Consider the following 23423-nt stretch of genomic DNA (forward strand, 5'->3'; position numbering starts at 1 on the left):
ATCCCGGGATCCTGGGATCGAGCCCTGTATCAGGCTCCCTGCTCAGTGGGAAGCCTGCTTCTCCCATCTCCCACTCCCCCTGCTTGTGTTCCCACTCTTGCTATCTCTCTCCATCAAAAAAATAAAAAAAATCTTAAAAAAGAACTTTAGAGTTTTAGTTTTATAATCATAGTTATTAATAATTTAAGATTTGTTGTTACCATTACAGAGTTATAATGTTGTGTTAGGGAAATGTTTATAGTCATAGTTATCATCCTATAGTTATAAGTGCAGTGGTAGTGTTATAGATATAATGCTATAGATATAGTTATAGTGTTATTAATATAGTTATAATGTTAGTGTTATAGTGATAGTATTATAGTGTTATAGTTGAGACTATAGTGGTATAGTTGTACTACTGTAGTTATAATTACAGTTTTATGGTTATAGTGGTAGTCTGATGGTTTTAATGATGGTAATTTGATTATAGTTACAATGTTATGGTTATAGTTATATTGTTACAGTCATTGTTAGTGTTATATAATTTAATATTATAGTTATGGGGCTATGGTTATAATGTAATTGTTATAAAGTTTAATTATAGAGTTATTATAGAGTTATGTTTTTATTTATAATTTTTAGTTATAATGATGTATCATAATTATAATTATATAGTTATACTATTATAATACTGTTATATTTATACTGTTGTAATTATATAGTTATACTGTTATTGTTTCAGTCTTATTATTGTAGTGATTGTAGTTTTGTTATTGCTATAATGTTATGGTTATAGTTATATTGTTATACTATTAGTGTTATGTTTTAATATTATAGTGCTATAGTGAGAGTGTTATAAAATTGTAGTTATAAAATTATGCTGTTAGTTATAATGTTATGAAGTTATAGTTATAGGGCTATAGTTATATTAGGGTACTAAATCAGAGCTATATTGCTGTCATATATTTACCATGCTATAGTTTTAGATATAGTACTGTTGTACTTATAATGCTACAATTTGATAATGCTATCATTATTATAACAGTGATATTATTATAATTACAGTGCTATAATTACTTTTACAATGTTAGAAGTATAATGGTTACTGTTATAGTTATAGGGCTAATGTAATAGTTATAGAGCTATTGTTATAATTATCATGCTGTGGTTATAGTGATAGTATTATAGTTGTAGTTATAATGTGAACTTTAATTATAGCACTATTATGTAACTTTAGCATTGTAAGTATAGAACTGTATAACTCTATAACACTAAAACTATGTGCTAATGTTATATATGTACTATGTTACAGATTATTGAAAAAATGGTAGTGTTATACTGATGTTATTTTTTTTGGTCCACGATCTACTTATAGAGTTATAGATATATTTTATAATAGCAATGATAATTCTATAATAATAGTTATAGTGATAAGGTAATAGTCATACAGATATAATTATGGATATGGTGCTATTGATATATATTGTTAATGTAATAAAGGTTGGGGTTACAGCTAAATCATGGTATTATACTAATAATCATACATATTGTATTATATTTATAGTGTTATAAGAGGCATAATAGTTATAGTATTATAGTTTTGGTGTTAACAATGTTGTGAGTGTGATAGTAATATATTATTGATAGTATTATGCAATGGTGATAGAGATAAGGGTGTAAGTTTAGTCTTTTGGTCATAGCAATAGAGTAATAGTTATAGAACCAAAGTTATAGTGTCATAGTTTCAGCTATAAGTCATTGTTTTAGTTATAGTACTATAGTTATTGCTATAGAGTTATATTTATTCTTATCAAGTTATAGAGCTATATTTATTTTATTCTTACAGCACTATAGCTACAGTGTAGGGTTGTGGTTGAAATAGATATAGTACTTTAATTATATTTATAGTGATAAGGTAATAATTGTTGTTATAGTTACCACTATCAATATAGTGTTAGTATTATACCTATGGTTATAGTGTTATATTTAGAAAGTGTTATTTTTTTTATATTTCAGTTACAGAATACTTATAGATATTTTTATAGTTACATGGTTAATGATATAGTGTTTTAAAGTTTTAGTTGTAGAGGTATGGTTAAAGTGTTATAAATTAGAGTTATAATTGTATGACATTCATCATAATTATAGTAACAGCACTATATTTGTAGTGATGGGGTTATAGTGTTATATTGCTAGCATATAGTTCTAGTTCTATAGTTAGAGTGTTAGTATTATAGTGTTAATGATATAGTGTTAATATTATAGTTTAGTATTACATTGCAATAGTAATAGATATAAATATAGTGATACGGTATCACTGATATAGTTCTAGTGTTATCATGATAGAATAATAGTTATAGTGATATAATTATAGCATTATAGTGATTATATTATAGTTATAGTTGTAGTGTTATAAGGTTGTTAGTTTAAATTATGCTTATTGCTATAGAATCATAGGTCTAATTATGGTGTATTTGTTCTAAGTATTTAGTTTCCATTCTAGTTATGGAATCATAGGTGTAGTTATACTTTTATGGTTAATGTTGTTACAGTCATTTTATAGTGTTATAATATTATAGTTTTAATAATACAGATATAGATATAGTTGTTACAGTTCTACAGTTATAGTGTTATATCTATAGTTATATTTATGGTATTTGTGATATAGTTTGTATTTTAGTTATAATTTTATGGTTATAGTAATAGTGATTTGATTTTTTTATATAATGTTAGGGTTATAGAGTTGTATTTATAGTTATAAAGTCAAAGTTTTAGATTCACAATTCTAGTTATGTATTCATATTATAATTATAGAGTTATAATTATAAAATTTATTTGCTGTTGTAGTGTTATAATTATACAGTTATTCTTCTAGAGTATGGTTATTATTATAGTGTTATAATTATTATCATAGTGTTATAGTCATACAGTTATTTTATAGTTTTATCATTTCTTCATGATTTCACACACACATATATACATACACATACTGCCACTTGAAAATTGCAAAACTCAAAATAAGGATTTATTTTACTCCTTTTAAAAAATGTGACTTTTAAGCCCCATGACTTGAGTGGTGGTGGGGAGACCAGGAAAAGAGCTTGGCTCAAATCCAGAAACAGTATTGGATAAGGCCCCCCTTCTTGGAGGAAAGGGATTAGGGTGGGCTCCTTTAGTCCCCTCAGAGCCTTCCCCCAACACAAAGAGTTAACATTATTTTTAAATCCAAGATCAGGAGAGATAAGACCAAAAAGCAGTATTTTTCATCAATGTCAAAAGTGAGATAGAGAGGAGTGTCAGGACAAGGCCCCTCCAATTATCCCTTGGGAGTTAACCCTCAGCCCACCTCAGTATGGAGCTGCATAGTGGAGTTCCTGGGTTCTAACCTCTAAATAGGGGAGACCCCAGCCTCTAGACAGAGGCCATTTTTATTTTTTATTCTGATTAGCCATCTTATTTTATTTTATTTTTTTAAGATTTTATTTATTTATTTGAGAGAGAGAATAAGAGAGAGAGAGCATGAGAGGGGGGAGGGTCAGAGGGAGAAGCAGAGTCCCTGCTGAGCAGGGGGCCCAATGTGGGACTCGATCCTGGGACTCCAGGATCATGACCTGAGCCGAAGGCAGTTGCTTAACCAACTGAGCCACCCAGGCGCCCCTGATTAGCCATTTTAAACCAAAAAGGAATAAAAAGAAATCCTGATCTAACTAACGAACTAACTAAATTAATAAATACAAAAAATGTGACTTTTATTGCAGTACATTTCTCTCTCTTTTATCCCATACTGTGAATCCAGATCATCAAATATCATGTTATGCCATGTTATGGACTCATGGATTCAGGGGGTACTCAAAAGTATACAATGGATAATTATTCATGTTTGTCCAACATTATATACACAGCAGTCTTAGAAAAAGTTATGCTACTATCAATACAATTAAGAATAATTTTTTTAAATTAAGTTTTTATTTAAATTCCAGTTAGTTAACATACAGTGTAATATTAGTTTCAGGCATACAATTTAGTGATTCAACACATACAACATCTAGTGCTCATTACAAGTACATTTCTTAATCCCCATCAACTATTTAACCCATCCCCCCACCAAACTCCCCACTGGTAACCATCAATTTGTTCTCTATGGTTAAGAGCCAGTTTCTTGGTTTGCCTTTTTTCCCCCCATGATCACTTGTTTTGTTTCTTAAATTCCACATATAAATGAAATCATATGGTATTTGTCTTTCTCTGACTGACTTATTTCACTTAGCATAACAGTCTCTAGCTCCATCCACGTTGTTGCAAATGGCTAGATTTCATTCATTTTTATGGCCGAGTAATATTCCATTGTATATATAAGTACCACACCTTCTTTATCTATTCATTAGTTGATGGCCACTTGTGCTGTTTCCATAATTTGGCTATTGTAGTAATGCTACTATAAACATTGGGGTGCATGTGTCCCATTGAATTAGTATTTTTGTATTCTTTGGGTAAATATCTAGTAGTGCAATTACTGGATTGTAGGGTAGTTCTATTTTTAACTTTTTGAGGAACCTCCATACTGTTTTCCAGAGTGGCTGCACCAATTTCATTCCCACCAACAGTGTAAGAGGGTTGCCCTTTCTCTATATCCTTGCCAACACCTGTTGTTTCTTTTATTGTTGATTTTAGCTATTCTGACTGATGTGAAGTGATAGCTCATCATAGTTTTGATCTGTATTTCCCTGATGATGAGTGATGAGCATCTTTTCATGTGTCTCTTGGCCATGTTGATGTACTCTTTGGAAAAATTTCTATTCATGTCTTCTGCCCATTCTTTAATTGGATTATTTGTTTTTTGGGTGTTGAGTTTTAAAAGTTCTTTATATCTTTTGGATACTAGCCCTTTATCAGATATGTCATTTGCAAATATCTTCTCCCATTCTGAAGGTTGCCTTTTAGTTTTGTTGATTGTTTCCTTTGCTGAGCAGAAGCTTTTTATTTTGATGAAGTCCTAAGACTTTATTTTTGCCTTTGCTTCCCTTGCCTCAGGAGACATATTTAATGAGAAGTTTCTATGGCTGATGTCAAAGAAGTCACTGCCTGTTTTCTCCTCTAGGATTTTAATGGTTTACCCTGTCTCACATTTAGGTCTTTAATCCATTTTGAATTTATTTTCATTTATGGTGTAAGAGTGTTGACCAATTTCATTCTTTTGCATGCTGCTGTTCAGGTTTCCCATCACCATTTGTTGAAGAGACTGTCTTTTTTCCATTGAATATCCTTTCCTCTTTGTCAAAAATCAGTTGACCATATAGTTGTGGGTTCACTTCTGTTTTAGTGCCAGTACCATACTGTCTTGATCACTACTGCTTTGTAATATAACTTGAAGTCTAGAATTGTTACGCTTCCAGCTTTGCTTTTCTTTTTGAAGATTGCTTTGGCTATTTGGGGTCTTTTGTGGTTCTATACAAATTTGAGGATTTTTGTTCTAGCTGTGTGAAAAATGCTTTTGGTATTTTGATAGGGATTGCATTAAATGTGTAGATTGCTTTGGGTAGTATAGACATCTTAACAATATTTCTTCTTCCAATCTATAAGCATGGAATGTTTTTCCATTTCTTTTTGTCATCTTTAATTTCTTTAGTAAGTTTGTTTTTATAGTTTTTGGAGTAGAGATCTTTTACCTGTTTTGTTAGGTTTATGCCTAGGTATCTCATGGTATTTGATGCAAATGTAAATGGGATTGATTCCTTGATTTCTCTTTCTCCTGCTTCATTATTGGTGTATAGATATGCAAAAGATTTTTGTGCATTGATATTTGTATCCTGTGACTTTACTGATTTTGTCTATCAATTCTAGCAATTTTTTGGTGGAGTCTTTTGGGTTTTTTACATTGAGTATCATGTCATCTTAATAGTGAATGTTTGACTTCTTCCTTGCCAGTTTCCATGCATTTTATTTCTTTGTGTTGTCTGATAGCTGAGGCTAAGACTTCCAGTACTATGTTAAATAACAGTGGTGATGGGGCGCCTGGGTTGCTCAGTCAGTTAAGCATCTGACTCTTGGTTTTGGGTCAGGTGTGATCTCAGGGTCGTGAGATTGGGCCCCACATTGGGCTCCATGCTCAATGCAGAGTGTTCTTGGATTCTCTCTCCCTCTGCTCCTCCTTGCACAGGCTCACTCTCTCTCTCCCTCCCTCTCTCTCTAAATTAAATAAATAAATCTTAAAAAAATAACATTGGTGAGAGTGGACATCCCTGTCCTTCCTGACCATACAGGAAAAGCTCTCAGGTTTTCCCCATTGAGGATGATATTAGTAGTGTGTATTTGTACATGGCCTTTATTATGTTCAGGTATGTTCCCTCTATCCCTATTTTGTTGAGGTTTTTGTTATGTTTGGAAGTTGTACTTTGTCAAATGCCTTTTCTGCGTCTATTGAGAGGATTACATGGTTATTATCCTTTTTTATTAATGTGGTGTATCACGTTGATTGATTTGTAATATTGAACCAACCTTGCATCCCAGGAATAAATCCTACTAGATCATGGTGATTGATTCTTTTAATATACTGTTGTATTCAATTTGCTGGTATTTTGTTGAAAATTTTGGCATCCATGTTCATCAGGGATATTGGCCTGTAGTTCTATTTTTTAGTGGAGTCTTTGGTTTTGGAATCAAAGTAATGCTGGCCTCGTAGATTGAGTTTCAAAGTTTTCCTTCCACTTCTATTTCTTGGGGTAGTTTGAGAAAAATAGGTACTAACACTTCTTTACATGTTTGGTAGAATTCTCCTTGGAATCTGGACCTGGACTTTTGTGGGAGATTTTTGATATCTGATTCAATTTCTTTGCTGGTTATGGATCTGTTCAAATTTTCTATTATTTCCTGGTTCAGTTTTGGTAGTTTATATGTTTCTAGGAAGTTATCCATTTCTACCAGAGCACCCAATTTGTTGGCATATAATTTTTCATAGTATTCTCTTATAATTTTTTGTATTTCTGTGGAGTTGTTTGATATTTCTCTACTCCCATTTATGATTTTATTTATTTATTTACTTATTTCTATTTTTATTTTTATTTTATTATGTTATGTTAGTCACCATACAACACATCATTAGTTTTTGATGTAGTGATCCACGATTCATTGTTTTCGTAAAACACCAGTGCTCCATGTAGTACATGCCCTCTTTAATACTCACCACCGGGCTAACCAATCCCCCCTCCCTCTCCCCTCTAAAGCCCTGCTTGTTTCTCAGAGTCCATAGACTCTCATGGTTCATCTCTCCCTCCGATTTCCACCCCCTCTTCATTTTTCCCTTCCTTATTCTAATGTCCTCCATGCTATTCCTTATGTTCCACAAATAAGTGAAACCATACGATAATTGACTTTCTCTGCTTGACTTATTTCACTTAGCATAATCTCCTCCAGTCCCATCCATGTTGATGTAAAAGTTGGGTATTCATCCTTTCTGATGGCTGAATTTTGATCGGGATGGCATTGAAGGTATAGATTGCTCTGGGTAGCATAGACATTTTAACAATGTTTATTATTCCAATCCATGAGCAGGGAATGTTTTTCCATCTTTTTGTGTCTTCTTCAATTTCTTTCATGAGTGTTCTGTAGTTCCTAGAGTATAGATCCTTTACCTCTTTGGTTAGGTTTATTCTGAGGTATCTTATGGTTTTTGGGGCTATTGTAAATGGAATCATTTCTCTAATTTCTCTTTCTACAGTTGCGTTGTTAGTGTATAAGAAAGCAACTGATTTCTGTGCATTGATTTTTATCCTGCCACATTACTTAATTGCTTTATGAGTTCTAGTAATTTGGGGGTGGAGTCTTTTGGGTTTTCCACATAAAGTATCATGTCATCTGCAAAAAGAGAGAGTTTGACTTCTTCTTTGCCAATTTGAATACTTTTTATTTCTTTTTGTTGTCTGATTGCTGTTGCTAGGACTTCTAGTACTATGTTGAACAATAGTGGTGAGAGTGGGCATCCTTGACTTGTTCCTGATCTTAAGGGAAAGGCTCTCAGCTTTTCCCCATTGAGGATGATATTCGCTGTGGGTTTTTCATAGATGGATTTTATGAACTTGAGGAATGTTCCCTCTATCCCTATACTCTGAAGAGTTTTAATCAGGAAAGGATGTTGTATTTTGTCAAATGCTTTTTCTGCATCAATTGAGAGGACCATATGGTTCTTCTCCCTCCTCTTATTAATGTGATCTATCACATTGATTGATTTGCGAATGTTGAACCACCCTTGCATCCCGGGGATAAATCCCACTTGGTCGTGGTGGATGATCCTTTTAATGTATTGTTGGATCCTATTAGCTAGGATTCTGTTGAGGATTTTGGAATCCATATTCATCAGGGATATCGGTCTGAAATTCTCCTTTTTGATGGGGTCTTTGCCTGGTTTAGGGATTAAGGTAATGCTGGCCTCATAGAAGGAGTTTGGAAGTTTTCCTTCTGTTTCCTTTTTTTGAAACAGCTTCAGTAGAATAGGTATTATTTCTTCTTTGAATGTTTGGTAGAATTCCCCAGGGAATCCATCAGGCCCTGGACTCTTGTTTTTTGGGAGGTTTTGGATCACTGCTTCAATCCCGTTACTGGTTCTTGGCCTATTCAGGTTGTCAATTTCTTCCTGTTTCAGTCTTGGCAGCTTATAGGTTTCCAGGAAAGCATCCATTTCATCCAGATTGCTCAGTTCATTGGCATATAGTTGTTGATAATAATTTCTAATAATTGTTTCTATTTCCTTGGTGTTAGTCGTGATCTCTCCCCTTTTATTCATAATTTTATTAATTTGGGTCCTTTCTCTTTTCTTTTGGATAAGTCTGGCCAGTGGTTTATTGATCTTATTAATTCTTTCAAAGAAGCAACTTCTAGTTTCGTTGATCTGATCTACTGTGTTTCTGGTTTCTAATTCATTGATCTCTGCTATAATCTTATTATTTCTCTTCTAATGGGTGGCTTAGTTATCGTTTGTTGCTTTTTCTCTAGTTCTTTAAGGTGTAGAGTTAGTTGGTGAATTCGGGATTTTTCTATTTTTTTGAGTGAGGCTTGGATGGCTGTGTACTTCCCCCTTAGGACCGCCTTTGCAGTATCCCATAGGTTTTAGACCGATGTGTTTTCATTCTTGTTGATTTCCATGAATTGTTTAAGTTCTTCTTTGATTTCCTAGTTGACCCAAACATTCTTGAGCAGAGTGGTCTTTAGCTTCTAAGTGTTTGAATTTCTGCCATTTTTTTTTCTTGTGATTGAGTTCCAGTTTTAAAGCATTATGGTCTGAGAATATGCAGGGAATAATCTCAATCTTTTGGTATCTGTGGAGACCTGATTTGTGACCCAGTATGTGGTCTATTCTGGAGAGAGTTCCATGTGCACTCGAGAAGAATGAGTATTCTGTTCTTTTAGGGTGGAATGTTCTGTATATATCTATGAGGTCCATCTGGTCCAGTGTGCCATTCAAAGCTCTTGTTTCCTTGTTGATTTTCTGCTTAGATGATCTGTCCATTGCTGAGAGTGGAGTATTGAGGTCTTCTACAATTAACGTATTACAATCAATATGACTCTTTATTTTGGTTAACGGTTGGCTTATGTAGATGGCTGCTCCCGTGTTGGGGGCATAGATATTTACAATGTTAGATCTTCTTGTTGGATAGACCCTTTAAGAATGATATAGTGTCCTTCTGTGTCTCTAACTACAGACTTTAGTTTAAAATCTAATTTGTCGGTGCGCCTGGGTGGCTCAGTCATTAAGCGTCTGCCTTTGGCTCAGGTCATGATCCCAGGGTCCTGGGATCAAGCCCTGCATTGGGCTCCCTGCTCAGCCAGGAGCCTGCTTCTCCCTCTCCTGGTCCCCCTGATTGTGTTCCTGCTCTAGCTGTCTCCCTCTCTCTCTGTGAAATAAATAAATAAATCTTTAAAAACAAAACAAACAAAAAAATAAAATAAAATCTAATTTGTCTGATATAAGAATTGCTACCCCAGCTTTCTTTTGAGGTCTGCTGGGATGGAAGATGGATGTTCATCCCTTCACTTTGAGTCTGAATGTATCTTTAGGTTCAAAATGAGTCTCTTGTACACAGCATATGGATGGGTCCTGTCTTTTAATCCAATCTGCAACCCTGTGCCATTTTATGGGAGCATTTAGGCCATTCATGTTGAGAATGATTATTGAAAGATATGAATTAATTGTCATCATGTTGCCTGTGAAGACGTTGTTTTTATGGATTGTCCCTGTAAATTTCTGTTGTACATCACTCTTGGGGTCTTTCTCCTTTTATAGAACCCCCCTTCATATTTCTTGCAGGGCCGGCTTAGTGGTCACATATTCTTTCAGTTTCTGCCTGTCCTGGAAGCTCTGCATCTCTCCATCCATTCTAAATGACAGCCTTGCCGGATACAGTATTCTTGGCTGCATGTTCTTCTCATTTAGTACCCTGAATATGTCTTGCCAGGCCTTTCTGGCTTGCCAGGTCTCTGTGGATAGGTCTGATGTTATTTGGATGTTCCTCCCTCTGTACGTAAGGAATCTCTTCCCCCTACCTGCCCTTAAGATGGTTTCCTTGGTTCTAAGATTTGTGAGTTTTACTATTACATGCCGGGGTGTTGGCCTGTTTTCCTTGATCTTGGGAGGGGTCCTCTCTGCCTCTAGGACATGAATGTTTGTTTCATCCCCCAGATTAGGGAAGTTCTCAGCTACAATTTGCTCAAATACATCTTCTAGTCCTCTCTCTCTCCACTCCCTCTGGGATTCCAATTATTCTGACATTGGAATGCTTCATGGTGTCACTTATTTCTCTGATTCTATCTTCATGGATTCTGAGTTGTTTTTCCCTGGCCTCTTCTTTTCCCTTTTTATCTATTATATTGTCTTCCAGGTTGCTTATTCGTTCTTCTGCCTCACTTACCCTAGCTGTTAGATTTTCTAGATTAGATTGGATCCCATTGATAGCATTTTTAAGTTCTGCCAATTCAGCTTTCATTTCTGCCCTAGAGACTCTATGTTGCCATTAATTGATTTCTCCATTCTAGCTATTGTCTTCACAATTGCTAGCCTGAATTCCATCTCTGACATCTTGGTTATATCTGCATCCATTTGTAAATCTGCAGCATAAGTCATAATCTCTGAGTCTTTTCTATTTTGGGGTTCCTCCTCCTAGTCATTCTGTTGATGGGTGGTTGAGGGTATGTATAGAGTCCAAATTATTGACCAGAACCCAAGCAAGATGCACCTGTTTTCTAGGGACCTTAGGGTTGCTGGCCTCTTGTTTTCCCAGCCTGTCTTCTGCAGGAGGGGCCTGCCCCGCTGTTACTCAGGCAACCCTGTTTGGACAGAGTTGCCCTGCCCCCCTGTGGTGGGGGATGGGCTCAGTGAGAATCAGTTTTTTGGGGCTTTTGTTCTCTGGCATCTTTCCCTGGTGGCTTTCTGTGTCTCTTCCGAGAGTCAGAGCAGAAGAGACCGTTTCCAACCCTCTGTCTCAGAGCAGAGAGATCGAAGTCTGTTCTTCAGTGAGCTCTCCAGGCCACACTGTCTCCGTTTCTGTCCATGCTGCTATAAACTGCAGTGTCCTGGGTTGTGTGCTTCTCCGCAGCACTCCCAGTCCTGCTCCCAGGTCTTGGCACATCTCTGCCCTTTGTGTTTCTAAAGCCGCCAGCCACTCCCTGTTCGCACGTGCGACCCCACCAGTCTGGGTTTCCATCCCAGGGGCTGTCCTAAATTCCTTTCCCCGCCGCTAGGGGTCTGCGAGTCTGTGTCCCACCCCCAGTGTGTGAGGCTATCACTCACCAGCGGTGCAGGATCCCCACAGCCAGGCTCCCTCCCGTTGCTGTCTATCCTCCAATATCTGCCTGTGGAATCACAGTTCCCCGTTTCGTACCTCAAAACCAATCGCCTGCGATATTCTGTTTGTAGAGATCCAGATCTATTTTCTTACATCTCAAGCTGATTTCATGGGTGCTCACAGTGGTCTGGTAGATATCCAGCTCAATTCTGGGGACCAGCTGAAATAGCATCCCCTACTCCTCTGCCATCTTTTCTTCCCAACCAATTTTATTTATTTGGGTCCTTTCTCTTTTCTTTTTAATAAGTCTGGCTAAGGTTTTATCAATTTTATTAATTTTTTTCAAGGAACCATTTCCTGGTTTCATTGATATATTCTAGTGTTTTTGTTTCTATATCATTTATTTCTGCTCTAATCTTTATTATTTTCCTTCTTCTGCTGCCTTTAGGTTTCATTTGTTATTCTTTTGTAGGTCCTTTAGGTATAAGGTTGCTTTGCTGAGATTTTTCTTGCTTCTTGTGATAGGCCTGTATTGCCATATATTTCCCTTTTAAGGCTGTGCTGTATTGCAAAGGTTTTGGACCTTCGTGTTTTAATTTTCATTTGTTTCCATGTGTTTTTTTTTCTTTAATTTCCTGTTTGATGCATTTAGTCTTTAGTAAGATGTTCTTAAACCTCCATGTATTTGTGGTCTTTCCAAATTTTTTCTTGTGGTTGACTTCAAGTTTCATAGTGTTGTGGTCTGAAAATATGCATGATTTGATCTCAATCTTTTTGTACTTGTTGAGGCCTACTATGTGATCTATTCTGGATAATGTCCCATGTGCACTTGAAAAGAATGAATATTCTTCTGCTTTAGAATGAAATATTTGAATATATCTTTTAAATCCCTCTGGTCCAGTGTATCATTCAAAGCCATTGTTTCCTTGTTGATTTGCTGCTTAGATGATCTGTCCATTGATGTACATGGGTATTAAAGTCCCCTACTATTATTCTATTATTATCAATGAGTTCCTTTATGTTGGTTATTGTTTTCTACATTTCTATATTTATAATTGTTAGATATTTTTGTTGGATAGACACCTTTATCTTGGTATTTCTTGTTACAGACTTTGGTTTAAAGTCCTGTTTTTTAAATGTAAAAATTGCTACTCCAGCTTTCTTTTGTCCTCCATTTGCATGGTAAATGTTTCTTCATTCCCTCACTTTCTTTTTTTTTTTAAAGATTTTATTTATTTATTTGAGACAGAGAGAATGAGAGAGAGAGAGAGCACATGAGAGGGGGGAGGGTCAGAGGGAGAAGCAGGCTCCCTGCCGAGCAGGGAGCCCGATGCGGGACTCGATCCAGGGACTCCAGGATCATGACCTGAGCCGAAGGCAGTCGCTTAACCAACTGAGCCACCCAGGCGCCCCATTCCCTCACTTTCAATCTGAAGGTGTCATTCAGTCTAAAATGAGTCTCTTGTAGGCAGCATATAGACAGGTCTTGTTTTTTTTTGTTTGTTTGTTTGTTTATTTGTTTGTTTGTTTTTATCCATTCTGATGCTCTGTGTCTTTTGATTAGAGCATTTAGTCCATTTACATTCACAGTAATTATTGATAACTATGCATTTTGTGCCATTTTATTGCTTTTTTTGTTGTTGTTTCTGGAGATTTTCTCTTTTCCTTTCCAGTCTTTGTTGTGTTTGGTCTTTCTTTCCTATTCAGAGTCCCCTTTAGTATTTCTTGCAGGGGTGGTTTAGTGGTCACAAACTCCTTTAGTTTTTGTTTGTCTCAGAAACTCTTTATCTCTCCTTGTATTCTGAATGACAACCTTGGTGGATAGAGTATTCCTGGCTGCAGATTTTTCCCATTCAGCACATTGAATGTATCATGCCACTCTCTTCTGGCCTGCCAAGTTTCTGTGGATAGGCCTGTTGCTAACCTTATTATCTTCCCTTGTAAGATAGGGACTTCTTTTGTCTTACTACCTTTAGGATTTTTTTTTCTCTATCGCTATATTTTTCAAATTTAAATATAATATGTTTTGGTGTTGGCCTGATTTCATCGATTTTGATGGGAATTCTCTGTGCCTCCTGGATTTGGAAGTCTATTTCCTTCCCTAGATTAGGGAAGTTTTGAATTTCCTCAAATAATCCTTCTGCCCCCCTTGCCCTCTCTTCTTCTTCTTGGATACTCCTATGATACAAATGTTATTATGTTTCCTGGAGTCACTGAGTTCCCTAATCTACTTTCATGATCTAAGATTTTTCTTTCCCTGTTTTGTTCAGCTTCATTATTTTTCATAATTCTATCTTTTATATCACTTGTTCATTCCTTTGCTTCTTCTATCATTGTGATCATTACATGCAGTTCATTTTGAATCTCAGTTATTGCACTTTTCATTTCAGCCTGATTGGTTTTAAGCTCTTTTACCTATGAAGTAAGGGTATCCCTAAAGTCATCCATTCTTTTCTCAACCCCCAACTATTATCCTTAGAATTGTTGCTTTAAATTCTGGTTAGCCACATTATCAATATGTTTCGATTAGATTCCTGGTTGTGATCTTTGATTGTTCTTGCTTTTGGGATGAATTCCTCTGTCTTGGCATTTTGTCTAGGTCCCTGTCTTCTTCTCTGTATTAGGAAAGCCCATTATGTTTCTTACTCTTGAGAGTAATGGCTTTATGAAGAAGAAGTCATATAATATCCAGGGCCTGGCACTTCAGGAAGTGTCTCTGGTGTATGCTGCATGTACTCTGCTGCTGTGTTATGGCTGTTCTATCCTTCAGGCAAGTCATCTGAAGAGTTTCTCCTTGCCTGCAGTGAGGAGTGTTTGGATCTTGGCCAGAGTGTGACAAGTTTTAACTAGGTATGCTCTGGTCTGCTTGTTAAAAGAGAGCTGGTGCTATTTCCACTAGAGCTAAAGCTTTTGTAGAACTCTATGGTCAGTAGATGTGCTGTGTGTAAGGGTCTGTGCTCATCTTCTGGGGGATGGGCCCACTGCACTGGTTTTCAGGCACACTTACCCAAGAAAAGCAGTACCATCAAAGCACAGGGGGAAGGAGCTTGGTGTAAGCAGATTAGGCAGCTAGTCTTGGTGCTGTACTATTACCGAAGTTAGTTTAGGCTGAGAGGCAAGGGAAGGAAATGGCACCAGGCAGCTCTATTGTTCCCAAAGAGGGGAGTTTTTGTTTGCTGCTATCAGGGAAGCCCTCCCAAGAGAGCAAATAATTTCCCCTCATGAGTCCTAGGTGTTTTTCAGATCACTGCTTTCACACTGTCTGTGTCCATGGTTGCTTGCCTGCCTGGGGTAGTGCAGTGCACTTTTGGCTCTATACCATCCAGGTGAGCTGAGTTTTAAAACTCCAAATATTAGGGACCTTTTGTAGCTGGGACTTGCAGTGGCCTTCTGGGAGAGGATCTTGTCATGCTGTGATTAATTCAGGGTTGACCCAGATTGGCAGCTGCACCAGAGCACAGGAGCATGGGGTTTGGAGGAAGCAATGCCACCTCTCTCAGATATGTCTTAAACAGAGGGAACCATCTTTCCCAGTATGTCTTAGGTGATCCTCAGATTGCACCATCTGCCCTTTGTTACCTGCCCTTCTTCTCTACTGGAGCAATACAGAGCTCTCAGAGCTCTTTACCAGCACACTGTGGACCTCTAAAACTCCAGTCTTTGAGCCCCACTATTTGAAAAAACTCACAAAAATCAGCCCCTCTCATTTTTCTAGTCACTGGCTTTGGGGAAGGTTTTTCCTTGTGCAATCCCCCGTGAGCTCCTCTCTCTCTCACCTTTCTCTGCGACCAGGGCTCCCTCCCTTCCATAGTACTCACAGTCTGTTTCTCCTCCAAACCACATCTCTTCACCTCCTGCCTTCCACGATGTGGCCCCTTCTCTCCCTCTACTTGTGCAGTTTGTTCTGCTAGTCCTCAGAATGCTTTCTTGGTTATTCAGGATGATTTGATATTTATCTAGCTGTGTTTGAGGGAGGAGGCAAGTCTCAGGTTTTCCTCCTACTCTGCCATTTATCTCCTCCCAATACACACATTAATTCTATTAATTTCCTTTTACCATTGGTTTTAGTTGCATCCCACAGTTTTACATTATTCCATTCACACCAAATTTTAATTTCCATTCTGAATTTTTCTTTTTACCTATGGGTTATTTAGAATTGTTTTTGCTTACTTTCCAAACTTATGGACATTTTCAGTGTTTCTTAAATTAACTTTTTGCTTAATTCATCTCAGTTCAGATTATATTCTGTGTGATTTGGGGTGCCTGCATGGCTCAGTTGGTTGAGCATCCAACTCTTGATTTTGGCTCAGGTCATGATCTCAAGGTTGTGGGATCAAGCCCCACAACAGGCTCCATGTTCAGTGCAGAGTCTGCTTGTCCCTGTCCCTTCCCCCAATCTCATGTGCACACACTCTCTCTATATATCTAAAATAAATAAATAAATAAATAAAATCTTTTTTAAAAAGAATATACTCTATATGATTTTAAAATGTTGATTATTCAGAGAAGGAGACAAACCATAGAGACTCAACTATAGGAAACAAACAGGGTTGCTGGAAGGCAGGTGGGTGGGGGAATGGGTAACTGGTTGATGGGCATTAAGGAAGGCATGTGATGTAATGAGCACTAGGTGTTATATTCAACTGATGAATCATTGAACTCTTCCTCTGAAACTAATAACACACTATATGTTAATTAATTGGATTTAAATAAAATAAATAAAATGTTGACTATTATTTCAAATTTTGTAGATTTATTATTTGTGCTTTCTACATTTATGACATGCTGTAAGAGATTATTTTCCTTCTATATGGAAATGTAATTTAATATTATTGAAATCTTATAATTACCAATATGTGTAGGTTTTGCTTATGTGAATTTTTTTATTTCCCTTCATTTATGGAGGATAATTTGTTTAGCACAGTATGCTAAATTAAAGTTTATTTTGTTTCAGCATCCTGAAATTATCATTCCATTGTCTTCCAGCTCCCTTTTTACATTTAAAGACATGAAAGTGTAACTATTTCTCCTTCAAAATTAATTTTTCTTTGGATTTATTTATTTCCCATTTTGTCTTTAGTTTGACTCTGAAATTCCTGTGTATGATTTAATTTAATATATCCTGTGTGGGGTACACAGGTTCCCTTGAATTTCAATCTTGTCAGTGTTGTACTTTTTGGACAAATCTCAGTTGTTGTCTATTTACATTTTTGGTTTTGTCCCATTCTATATATTCTTTTTCTAAAATTCTAGTTACACATATAGTAAATCTTAGTGTTTTATCCACTCTGTCTTTGAACTTCTTTGTTTTTGTATGTTTTGTTCTGTATAGTTTTATCTTTCATTTCACTAAATTTCCTATTGTGTTCAAACTATAGTTAAAATATCCAATGAATTCTTAATTTCAATTATTGTATTTTCAGTTCTAGAATTTCCATTTACCTATTTTTCATACTTTCTCATTCTCAACTCAGTTTTTTATCTCATCCTATATCTATTTGAAAAATTAGATGTAGTTAATTTCAAGTCTGTGTCTATTATTACCACAATTTCTATTCCCATGGGTCTTTTTTAAATGTCTGCTGTTTTCCTTGATTTTTAGCTTGTGTTTTGTTTTCTTGTTTCATTTGTGTCTGATTATTTTTTTTTAGTTTAAGATATTGCATATGAAAAACTATTATAACAGTAATTTCACGCCAAAGATGAGTTTTTTTTTTTTCTTGTGAAAAAATTTACATTTGATCTAGGGCCACTGGTAATCCCTAATCACCTTATTTAGTCCCTAATCACCTTTTATTTAGTTTTGGATATTGCATATGAAAAACTATTATAACACTAATTTCACGCCAAAGATGAGTTTTTTTTCTTGTGAAAAAAATTACATTTGATTTTGGAAATCAAATGTAAATTTGAAAAAAATTTACATTTGATCTAGGGCCGCTGGTAATCCCTAATCATTTTAATCCAATTATAGGGATTGAAATCACTTGACACTGTGTTACCATCACTGAGAGTGCAGGTTTATTTACAGAATCATCCTTCTCCTAGGATGGAAATCTTTAAGGTGCCATTCCAAAGGATGGAAATTTTATTAGGGTGTTCCCTTGTTGACAGAATTTAATAAGAATTTTTGTTCTCTTCAGCCATGTAAAGTTCTTAAATTCTATTCTCAGTCTCCTTGTCAATCAGTGCTTCTTATGGAATTAGCAGGTGACTCTAAAGGAAAAGCTACCATAAATACTGGGTTCACATCTCTGGGTTCCCATATTCTCCACATCTTAAGGCCATAGGTATTTACCACAGTTTTAGCTCTTCATTGCTTTTAAGCATGTTTTTGTAATATTGTGCCCAGGTTTTTTAGTTTTACTCAATAGGAGCATTGTTTTATATTGTTTAGACTGAAATTAGGGTAGATATATATTCTTGTCTTATTTAGGTGACTCTAACTTTTAGAAAGTTCTTGCTATTAGTCAAATATGTTTCTTTATAGCTTTCACTAATTGATACAAATTCTACCCTCATAGATTCATAGCAAATATCCGATCCAACTTCTACATAATTACCTATAAAATACTTGAAGAGAACTGCATTAGCATAAGGCTTAGCTGCTAGTAACAGAAAACTCAAACTAATATTATTTCAAATAAGATAAAATAACTTTCTTATCATATAAACAAAATCCAGAGATATGCATTCCAGGTCTGTACAAAAATTCTATGATTTCAGGATGCCTGAGTGGCTCAGTCAGTTAAGCGTCTGCCTTCAGCTCAGGTCATGATCCCAGGGTCCTGAGATCAAGTCCCACATCAGGCTCCTTGCTCAGTGGGGAGCCTTCTTCTCCCTCTGACTGCTGCTCCTCCTACTTGTGCTCTCTCTCTACAAACAAATAAATAAAATCTTTAAAAAAAATCTATGATTTCTAGTGTATGGGTTCCTTCTAAGTTGTTTTAGTACAATTCTAAGATGTGGCTTCCACTTTAGGTAAAAAAGTGGCTGCTCCAGATTTATTTACCAGGTCTGCATTCCAGTCATATGTTCAAAGGAAAAGAAAATAGGTCACACCTCTAACTTTGTAGACAATTTCCAGAAGATATACTTATGACTTCTGATGATTCACATTTTAAGGAAACTAGTCATATCATTTAGCTTATGTATAAGTGAAGCTCCTAAATACCATCTTTAATTTTGGAAGGCATTGCCCAGATTAAATTGATGGTTGTATTCCTCAGAAAATAAGAATGTGTGTTGCAATACAATTTTCTTTGCCACAGTGATAGATCTATTTCTCTGCCCTCCCAAATGAAATTGTCTCCATATTTCTTTTTATCTTTCCTCATATGACATAATGCTTTTTCTCTCCATCTAATTGTTAGTTAATGGGCATCTCTTATGTACTAAATATTATTATGTTCATGGAATAAAACGTTTAATGAGACTTGGTCCCTGCCCTAATATATAACTATGACTTGTACAAGGTAAAATGTGTAATTTTATTGTCTCCCTAACTTTATCAATTGAGGATAATATTACATTAGCTTTTTGGCAACCATCTTATTCTATTGATTCCAGGTCTGTTAAAGGACAGTTTTAAAATGTTCTATTAAGTCACATTTCTTCAAATATGTTTTTATGTACTTCTTTTTTTTTCTAGCTCTATTAAATTTTGTCATGTTGCATATATTCTCAATGTTTAGTACATTTATATCCAATAGTGTGTTATCCAATAATGTTGCCCCTTACAGTATTGGGTCATCTGCAAATTGTATTATCACAGTCTTAATGTGCTTTTCCAAATCATTCAATAATGATAACAAGGAAAACATTTATATAAATATTTCAAAGGGACACCAACATATCTTGATAAAAATCCTTTCCTTTAGTGTTAATGTTCCTATTTAGTAATTATGGATGGTTCATTTTGAATAATGTTTTAATAACTACCATTTGTTATTAAAAACATTTCAAATAAGTTTCTTAATATTTGTAGATAAAAATGCATTCCCAATAGATATCCTTAGTAACAACAATTGTTTATGTGACTTTTTCTTTTTCCATTTGCCTCTTCAACTATCAGCTTTAATAGATACTTATATAATCACACACACACACAATAGGAGCATTGTTTTATTTTGTATATTTTGGAATATTGCATATATTGCATATATTTAATAGATACTTATATAATCACACACACACACGCACGCACACACACACACACACACACCAGCTTTCCCACTTAGAAATTTTAGTCATAGATGCCTTAGTATAATTCTATTCACATGGAATAAAAAAGCAACAAAAATAAAAAAATTCAGAGCTGGAAATATTAAAATTGCCAATTGTTGCTGTAAGGAACACCCAGAGTTCTTTCACTTTGTAAATGATTGCCTGTTCTCAATACCCACTTTAGTTTTTGACCTGTGGTCTTCAGGGCTAATTTATGTGAGTTCTTTAAAAATCATTTATTCATTGGTTTTGCACTAAAAATAAACAATACATCAGCATTTTGTTTTTATTCTCATATACTATGTGGCATACTAAGTGGTGAAACTATGGAGCAGGCTTTGGCTAACTGTAATCCCATAAACAATAAATAAAAGTATATGTAGCTGATTGTATATATACTTTCTATATGCCATTAATTTCCCACAAAACTATTCCAAGTGACTTCTAAATTGTTTTTAATTTCAAGCAAATTGCTTCCTATCTAGCTGCATTTTTTGCTCAAATACCATGTCTAAGTCTAGAAACATAAATATATACTTTAGCTGGATGAATTAATTTGTAAGTTCATGGTAGGAGAAAAGACAAATTTTAGAAGAGAATGAGAAGATCTTGTGTATATATTTATGATTTTCTGATTATAAGTCATATAGCTAAAAGTGTTTATGAAAAATAAACTTTACGTAGTACATCATCTTGATCCACTTTTAACCACAGTTTTTCTCTCTTTTTTTCAAAATAACGTCATTTCCACCTTTTTTTTTTTTTTGGAAATGATGTCATTTCCACCCTTCTTTCCATACTTGAGTTAATCACCCACTATTTGATTTCTTGGGTAATGCATTGGTCTGTGTCTTGCTATTTGTTAGTGAGAGTTAGACAATCTGATAACTAATTTTCAGAGTTATTAAACAGTCAATCACAGGTATCTGTGTGCATTAACAGGTGCTTTCTGGAGACATTAGCCAAATCTAAAGATATAATTCTAATGCTGACAATTTCAGATAGCAAAATAAACCTGAAAGCATCATTTATGGTTTTTCATATAGGTAACTACCTTCTGTATTTGGGCAGAGCAGAGGCCAATCTTGTTGTTTCCAAGGTCTTTTAAAGACACTTGTCATCTTCAATTATCCATTTAGACCCCAAACAATGTGATTGGCATAAAACTCCCTTTGTCTACAATGAGGTGGTTATCCTATTTATCCTAGTTATCTAATAAATAGATAAAGTGTAAGAACTTTTGTTTAAAAAACATATTAGGCGAAATTAAGTAATAACATGGTTTCCCTTTTTATGGCAGTAGTCTTCAGATTTATCTTTGATGTAAACAACCAGATACATAAAGATATTTTCAGTTTAGAAAGCCAGTTAAGTAATATTCTTACTTTCTAGGTAATATTTCTGGCTAGATTTCAAAATATTCAATTTTAGGAAAAATCAATAACTTAATTGTATTAATATGCATCAAGATCATTAGTATTTGGAGAAAATTTTTATTTACCTATACTACTGAAAACTTTTGTTTATCAGTTATGTATGTTTGGAGTGTGTTCAAGAGAAGATGGGATAAATGGATAGTGATTGTAAACATATCTTTTGAGAGTTTTGCTAGAAAAAGGAATAGAGAAATAGAGGGATTTCCAGAGTGGTATAAAAAGTAAGTTTGCTCTTTTTTTTATTCCAAAATAGAAGATATTATAAGATGCATTAACTTTTAATGCACCTTGGTACATATAACATCTTGGCATATTTGGTAAGAATGCTTTTATCATTTACCTAATCTATCATTTCTAGGATTTTAAATAACATACTTTTATGAACTGATTATATTATTGAATAGATATCTAGGTCAAGGGAGCCCAGAGAGTTTCAAATAAGATGAACCCAAAGAGAGCCACACTGAAACACATTATAAGTAAAATGTCAAAAGTTAAAGACAAAGAATCCTAAAAGTATCAAGAAAAGCAACTTGTTTACAAGGGAACTTCCATAAGGCTATCAGTAGATTTCTCAGGAAAAAAAAAAGCAGGCTTTAAAGGAGTGACATGACATATCCAAAATGCTGAAAAGAAAACCTTCCAACCAAGAATATTCTACCCATTAAGGTTGTCATTCAGAATTGAAATATTGATAAAGAGTTTTCTAGATAAGCAAAAGCTAATGGAGTTTATCACTACTAAACCAACCTTCTAAGAAATATTAAAGGGAATCCTTAAAGCTGAAAAAAATGGCACAAATTAATAATTAGAAAATACACAAAAGTACAAATCACATTAGAAAAAGTAAATATATAATAAAGATAGAGAATAAATCACTTATAAAGCTAGTATGAAGGTGAAAAGACAGAAGTAGTAAAATGAACTAAAACTACAATAATTAATTAAAGGATACATAAAATAAAAAGAGGTAAAATATGACATTAAAAACATTAAATGTGTAGAGGTAAGCAAAAGTGTGGAATTTTGGAATGTGTACAAATTTAATTTGCTATCAACCTAAAAGACTGTTGTACATAGGATGTTATATTTGAATGTCATGGTAACCACAAAGCAAAATCTTATAGTAAATACACAAAAGAAAATGAGAAAAGAATCTAAACCTAACACTAAAGAAAGACATCATACCACAAGGGAAAAAAGAAAGAGGAAAAGGAACAGAGAGAAACTACAAAAACAGGCAGAAAGCAATCAACAAAATTGCAATAAATATGTACCTGTCAATAGTTATTTTGAATGGAAATTGACTAAATTCTCCAATAAAAATACAGAGTGGCTGAATATATTAAAAGGAAAAAAGATCTAGACACTGCCTACAAGATACTTATTTCAAAAATAAGGACACACACAGACTGAAATTGAAGGGATGAAAAAGATATTCCATGCAAATTGAAATAAAAAGAAAGCTGGTATAGCTATACTCATATCAGATTAAATAGACTTTAAAACATAAAAAAGTAGAGCATTATATAATGATAAAGGGGTCAATCCAGCAAAAAGTTATAACATATATAAATATATATGCACCAACATAAGAACAGAAAAATAAATAAATATTAACAAAACTAAAGGGGGAAATTGACAGCAATTCAATAATAATAAGGAACTTTAACACCCCACTTACATCAATGGAAAGATCATTCAGACAGAAAGTCAATAAGGAAACATTGACACTAAATGACATATTAGGCTGATAAACTTAATTAATAGATATATACAAAACAGTCCCTCCAAAAACTTCAGAATAAACATTTTTCTCAAGTACACATGGAACGTTCTCTGGCATGTATCAAATGTTAGGGCAAAAAATAGTCTTAATAAATTCAAGGAAATTGAAATAATATCAATTTTTTTACCATAATGATATGAAACTAGAAATCAATTACAATAAGAAAACTGGAAAAAACATAAATACATGGAAATTAATCACATGCTGCTGATCAACTACTGG

Source organism: Halichoerus grypus, chromosome X, assembly GCF_964656455.1.
Source record: "Halichoerus grypus chromosome X, mHalGry1.hap1.1, whole genome shotgun sequence".
Lineage (NCBI taxonomy): Eukaryota > Metazoa > Chordata > Mammalia > Carnivora > Phocidae > Halichoerus > Halichoerus grypus.